This window comes from Theropithecus gelada, chromosome 16 (genome assembly GCF_003255815.1).
Source record: "Theropithecus gelada isolate Dixy chromosome 16, Tgel_1.0, whole genome shotgun sequence".
Taxonomy (NCBI): domain Eukaryota; kingdom Metazoa; phylum Chordata; class Mammalia; order Primates; family Cercopithecidae; genus Theropithecus; species Theropithecus gelada.
This window is the reverse complement of record NC_037684.1, coordinates 37,500,884-37,507,763: the sequence shown is the minus strand read 5'-3', so window position 1 is coordinate 37,507,763 and position 6,880 is coordinate 37,500,884. Positions and strand designations below refer to the sequence as shown.

The following is a 6,880-nucleotide window of genomic DNA, read 5'->3' as shown; positions in this document are numbered from 1 at the left end:
ATATGTTATTTATGGGCTCCTCCCTGCAGTCCACTTCTTGAGTTAAGACTCCATTAGCTCTCCTGTGAATGCGAGGACAAAGAGAGGAGGATGTTGTTTAGTGTCACACACTGGAAAACCACTAAGTCTCCAATCTCGTTTGCATTGCCTGGATGTTTAGCAATGCCAAAATAAGTACTGGACTGTAAGACAAAGACCTGGCTTTTAGTGCCAGCAGAACTAATTACTAATCCTTTGACTTTGGGCAAGTTATTAACCTAATGTGAAGTGAGGATACTAACTATATGCTCTGCCTACTTCACAGGTAGTTGAACACTAAGAGATAATATTATATATGTAAGATTGTTTTGTAAACTGTTTAAGCACTTTGCAAGTATAAGGCATCATCTAGGACTGGTCTCCAAGTGATGCATTCTTGCTTACTCTTTTGCTTTTCTTTCTCCCAATGGAAACCAAGCAGATTCTTTCAGAGTTCTTTATCTGCAAAAATTGATAGGGTATTTTTTGAGGAAGAGGGGAGTAGCTTATGATTCTGTTTCCTTAGTAATAGGAAACCTTTCCCTGTAAAGACCAGATGTGAAACTCCTTTTTTTTTTTTTTTTTTTTTTTTTTGAGTCAGAGTCTCACTGTGTCACCCAGGCTGGAGTGCAGTGACGCAATTTTGGCTCACTGCAACTTCCATCTCCCAAGTTCAAGCGATTCTCCTACCTCAGCCTCCCAAGTAGCTGGCACTACAGGCGCGTGCCACCATGCCCTGCTAATTTTTTGTATTTTTAGTAGAGACTGGATTTCACCATGTTAGCCAGGATGGTCTTGATCTCCCGACCTTGTGGTCCACCCACCTTGGCCTCCCAAAGTGCTGGGATTACTGGCGTGAGCCACCGCGCCCAGCCCTAACAACTTTCTTTAGATGGAATTTAGACCAAAGAAAAACATTGATTTCTTATTCCACCCATTCAATAGGAATTGGCAATGTGAAGATTGTTTAGAATTGTGTTGTACAAGAATCCAGTGGATTTGGCAGGAAAAGGTGAAATAGCGTACTTTATCCTCCCAAGTTCTCATTCCTTACCATTCCTGCCTCCTCTCATTTTGAATGATGTGAAAGGATATAAGAGAGACAAGAGGCCAGGCGCCGTAGCTCACGCCTGTAATCCCCACACTTTGGGACGCCGAGGCAGGCAGATCACATGAGGTCAGGAGTTCAAGACCAGCCTGGCCGATATGGCAAATCCCCCATCTCTACTAAAAATTAAAAAATTAACCGGGTGCGGTGGCACAAACCTGTAATCCCAGCTACTCAGGAGGCTGAGGCAGGAGAATCGCTTGAACCCAGGAGGCAGAGGTTGCAGTGAACCAAGATTGCACCACTGCACTCCAGCCTGGGCGATACAGCGAGACTCCATCTCAAAAAAAAGAGAAGGGTTATACCCATAGGAGTGTCTTCTGTTACAGACTGCTAAAACAGAATAGTTAGGAGACAATAACAATGTTTTCTCTGCCCATTTGTAATGGCAAGAAGTTTAGCATCTTTTCAGGCAGTCTTCTCTAACACTCCGCTCCAAAAGACCACATGTGAAAGACCCTTCAGTAGAACACTGATAGAAATTTTACTTCTCCGTTTATACTGTGTTGCTTTGTGAGTTTACCAAGTTTGCTTCTGAGAGTGGCATCTTATTTTTGAGAATGAGAACATGTGAGGGTAGCCCTTAGCAATGTCAAAGCACTCGATAAAATCGAAGTGATGTGGCTCAGGCCTGTAATCCCAGCACTTTGGGAGGCCAAGGCTGGTGGATCACCTGAGGTCAGGATTTCAAGACCAGCCTGACCAATATGGTGAAACCTCATCTCTGCCAAAAATACAAAAATCAGCCGGGCATGGTGGCATGTGCCTGTAGTCCCAGCGACTTTGGAGGCTGAGACAGGAGAATTGCTTGAGCCCAGGAGGCAGAGGTTGCAGTGAGCCCAGATCACGTCACTGCATTCCAGTCTGGGCGACAGAACGATACTCCATCCCCCCACCACCAAAAAAAAAAAAAAAAAAAAAAGTGATATATGTAAGATCAAATGAGACTTCATGTGCATACAGGTCCCACAATTCCAGGGGCATATTTCTTTTCTTTTTCTTTTTTTTTTTTGAGGCGGAGTCTCGCTGTCGCCCAGGCTGGAGTGTAGTGGCAAGATCTCTGCTCACTGCAAGCTCCGCCTCCCAGGTTCAGGCCATTCTCCTGCCTCAGCCTCCTGAGTAGCTGGAACTACAGGCGCCCGCCACCACGCCCGGCTAATTTTTTTGTATTTTTAGTAGAGACGGGGTTTCACCGTGTTAGCCAGGATGGTCTCGATCTCCTGACCTCGTGATCCACCCGCCTCGGCCTCCCAAAGTGCTGGGATTACAGGCGTGAGCCACCGCGCCCGGCCTTCCAGGGGCATATTTCTATCAGTCCCTACTTGGATGTAGCTAAACCTCCCCAGTCTTGGAAGTTAGGACAATCTAAATCTGTGTTAAGGCTCAGAGCTGCGAAGAGCGAGTGTTCATTACCTGATGGTATATATCCGCGTTTTGGACACCCTCTCCTGCGCACGCGGGGTTAAGTAAGTCACTGAAAAACCTAGTCTCACAGGAGTGGGGCTTAGTCCATCACTTCTTCATTTCTCAAGCTCTGCATAACCTGGCTTGGACAAACCTGATAGGTTTCCACAAACGGCTTCAGCTGTGGATGAGGAAGGCTTCCGGGGGCGGGGGAGATACAGAGGGGACAAGATGATCGTTTTCATTAGTTGAGCTATTTTCCTCGTTTTACAAATAGTGGGGAGCAAAGAACGGATGGACTTCCCCCTTTGCAGCTTGTTGTCTGGTGCCCGAAAGGCCAAAGTGAGGGGCATTTGAGAAAAGTGCGAGGCAGGTTTTCCCATAGAAGTCCTACCACATGAAATGAGAAAAAAACAATTCTCAGGAACAGCCAAGTTTGCCTTTCTCAGGTCTTTCATTGTTGAAGCCACCTGCTTCCCCCTCCTGCTGCGGCGGCGGAGGCTCTAGGCGGAAGCGCCGCGCGGCGGAAAAGACCACCAGAGGTGAGAACTCTCAGCGCTACAGCTGCTGGGGCCGGCCGCATCCGGGGCCCCTCGGAAGGGCGGGGCTTCCCCGCAGGGAGGGGCGGGGCGGGGCGGGGCGGAGCGCTCTATCCGCCCTCCCGGTCGCCCGACTGCGCATGGCACGTTGCGTACTCCCCTCCCAGCAACCGGCCTGGCGGCGGCGCGGCCGTAAAACTGAGGAGGCGGAGCCAAGACGGTCGGGGCTACTTGCTAACTCCAGGAACAGGTACCTGCCTGGCGGGGTGCCTGGTGAGCCGCCGGGGCCAGTCCCTCCTCGCTCTGCCACCGATTCCATCTCCCGAGGCCCGGGCCTTCGTCGGAGCGGCCATCCCGGGCTCACCCTCACCCTCCACGGGCCCCCTTTCTAACCCGCGTCCTCGACTCCCGCAATGAGGCGCCGCAGCCCGAGAGCAGAATAGGTTTGGGCCTGGCGGGGAGACGCTGAAGCGGAGTTGCCGGGCGAGAGAGGCGAGCTCCTGCTTTCCCCTTCCTCCCCACCCCCCAGGGCTTCCAGGTGGGGAATCTAGGGCTGGGTGCCGGTTTGTCCTGCTCAGGCAGAGTGGTGGCCGACTCCGGTGCTGAACTCCCCGCTCTCCCCAGCCGCCGCGCACCTCGGGCTGACAGGCAGCAGGTCAAGTCCTCGTAAGGACACAAGATACAGATGGCTCCCAGAATCGGCCTAAACGAAGAGCTCATTGTCTTTTTGTTTTCCAAAAATGTTTTTTGAGTGACTGCAGGGGATATGGGCGCCGGAGATGGGGGTTGGGGGTTGGGGGTAAGGAAGAGAGTTCGAGGGAAGGGCATTGGGTAGGTAAAATTGTTCATAGCTCTCAGGAAATAGGGAACTATCTGCCCAGCCTTCTCCTGTATCCTAACATACTTTAACTTGACTTTCCTCGAAGAAAAAGCCGTTGGAATCTGCCCTTTCCTTATTGTAATATCTGTTCAAGTAGAAGCATGTTCCAATACGTATATGCGACGTTAAAACAATTCTTCATTGACACTCATACCTTTCTGAAGACACCCAGGACTGTTTCTTGTCTCTGAGAGTTAAGGAAGAAACCAAATTTGATCACCGGCCTAGAAGCCTGTGAATTCAGCCTTTAGGTATACAGTGCTAACCTGGTCAAATCTGTCCCCTACTTTTTAATCAGATTTCTTAGAGGTGTTTTGGCTGGAATGCAGTGTTTATGGTTGTGGCCCCAGAAATGGAGGAAGTTTACTCTGGTTTTTAGAGCACAGGCTTTGGAACAGATTTAATTAGTCCCTACCACTTACCTGTGTGACTTTGGCATTTAACCTCCCTGCACCTTAATTTCCTGATCTGTAAAACAGAGATGATAATACTTGTGAGCTGCTCATGAAGCATTTAGCACAGTGCCTGCCACGTAGAAAGTTTGCCATAAATGTTTGCTGGGTTTATTATTTTCTCTCTTGATTTTTATTTTATTTTTTGAAATGGAGTTTCGCCCTTGTGGCCCAGGCTGGAATGCAATGGCTCCATCTCCGCTCACTGCAACCTCGGCCTCCTGGGTACAAGCAGTTCTCCTGCCTCAGCCTCCCGAGTAGCTGGCATTACAGGCACCCCTCACCACACCCGGTTAATTTTTGTATTTTCAGTAGAGACGGGGTTTCACCGTGTTGGTCAGGCCGGTCTCGAACTCCTGACCTCAGGTGATCCACTAGCCTCGGGCTCCCAAAGTGCTGGGATTACAGGCTGAGCCACCGCGTCCCGCCAATAAAGCTGTTTCTATATCTGTCCACTAGTAATATTGCTTTGTTTGTGTGTGTATGCACACACACACATATATAGTGTTAAATTATAGTGTTAAATGTTTCTGATAGTCTGGGTGCTGTGGCCCACCTCTGTAATCCCAGCACTTTGAGAGACTGAGGCAATAGGATTGCTTGAGCTCCGGAGTTTGAAACCAGCCAGGGCAACATAGCAAGGCCTCATCTCTACTGAAAATTAAAAAAAATTAGCCGAGCTTGGTGGCGCGTACCTGTAGTCCTAGCTACTTGGGGGGCTAAGGTGGGAGGATCACTTGAGCCCAAGAGTTTAAGGCTGCAATGAACTATGATAGTACCACTGCACTCCAGCCTGTGCAACAGAGCAGGACCTTGTCTGCAAAAAATATATATACACACATACATATATGTGTACATATATATTATACAATATGTATATATGTACATATATAATATACATATTAATACATATATGTTGCATATGTGATATATACATAATGTATTATGTATACATATATGTATACATTATATAACAATGTGCATATATAATATATGCATAATATATACACCTACATATGTATTTATTCATTCTTGATAAGTGTGGATATATCTTTCGAATGATACCCATCTGCCCTCCCCTTCCATTTGAATTTGCATTTTAAGGAAATTTACATTTTCATTTTAAGGACATTTGAAGGGAGCATAGTGATGATGATAATGTCATACAGATAACCGGGCATGGTGGCTCATGCCTGTAATCCTAGCACTTTGGGAGGCCGATACAGGAGGATAGCTTGAGTTCAGGAGTTTGAGACCAGCCTGGGCAAGTTCATTTCTACATGATTCAATCTGAAAATAGAAAAGTCCTTCATAATTTGTATACCATTTACTCTTAATCACTAGGTAGAGCTATTCTAAACCAGCTCAGATGAAATTTATTAATAGGATTTTATCAAAGAAAATACCTGTGTGCAGTTATTAAAATAATTGTATAGGGGGCTATAAAGAAAAGTACTGGTCTCTTCTCTCTCTCTCTCTCTCTCTCTCTCTCTCTCTCCCTCTCCATCCTTCTGTCTGTTCCCTTTTTTTTTTTGAGATGGAGTCTCGCTCTCGCCCAGGCTGCAGTGGCGCGGTCTCCCTCCGCCTCACGAGTTCACGCCATTCTTCTGTGTCCGCCTCCCGAGTAGCTGGGACTACAGGCGCCTGCCCCCACGCCTGGCTAATTTTTTGTATTTTTACTAGAGACGGGGTTTCACCGTGTTAGCCAGGATGGTCTTGATCTCCTGACTTCGTGATCCGCCTGCCTCGGCCTCCCAAAGTGCTGGGATTACTGGCGTGAGCCACCGCACCCGGCCTTTTTTTTTTTTTTTTGAGATGGGAGTGTCACTCTGCAGCCCAAGCTGGAGTGCAGTGGCATGATCACAGCTCACTTCACCTCAGCCTCCCGAGTAGCTGGGATTACAGGTGCATGCCACCACACCCTGCTAATTTTTTGTATTTTAGGAGAGATGGGGTTTCACCATGTTGCCCGGGGCGGTGTCAAACTGCGGAGCTCAGGCGATCTGCCTGCCTCGGCCTCCCAAAGTGCTGGAATTACAGGCATGAGCCACTGGGCCCGGCCCCCATTAATTATTTAATCATTTTTTGTTTGGACTTCTGTAATTTTAAACAATATGTTTAGACTTTCCACTGACAGGAGAGACAGAGAAATGACTAGGGAAGCTTATCCTTATTTTTCCAAGAGAATAAAGGTCATGTTGAATCTCACACCACCCCTTCCTCACTGCCTCCCAACTTTTTCTTTTCTTTCCTTTTCTTTTCTTTCCTTTTCTTTTCTTTTTTCTTTTTGTTTCTTTTCGTTTTCTTTTCAGGGACCCTGTGTTGCCCAAGCTGGAGTGCAGTGGCTCAATCTCAGCTCACTGCAGCCTCCACCTCTGGAGCTCAAGTGATCCTCCCATCTCAGCCTCCCTAGTAGCTGGGACCACAGGCACATGCCACCGCACCTGGCCAGTTTTTGTATTTTTTATAGAGATGGGGT

The 6,880-nt window shown here is 47.8% G+C and overlaps 1 protein-coding gene across 11 annotated transcripts in view; it reads left to right on the top strand.

The window, feature by feature from the left end:
• Positions 1-3,073: 3,073 nt before the first annotated feature.
• STRADA (STE20-related kinase adaptor alpha) overlaps positions 3,074-6,880 on the top strand; it is a 39,043-nt gene continuing 35,236 nt past the window's right edge. For 10 of the 11 annotated variants that reach the window (XM_025360971.1, XM_025360974.1, XM_025360970.1 and 7 more), the window contains exon 1: positions 3,074-3,319. The gene's annotated coding sequence lies outside the window, so the exon portion shown is untranslated. Of the gene's footprint in view, positions 3,608-6,880 lie in introns of all 11 variants that reach the window. The other variant, XM_025360967.1, reaches the window with a different exon arrangement.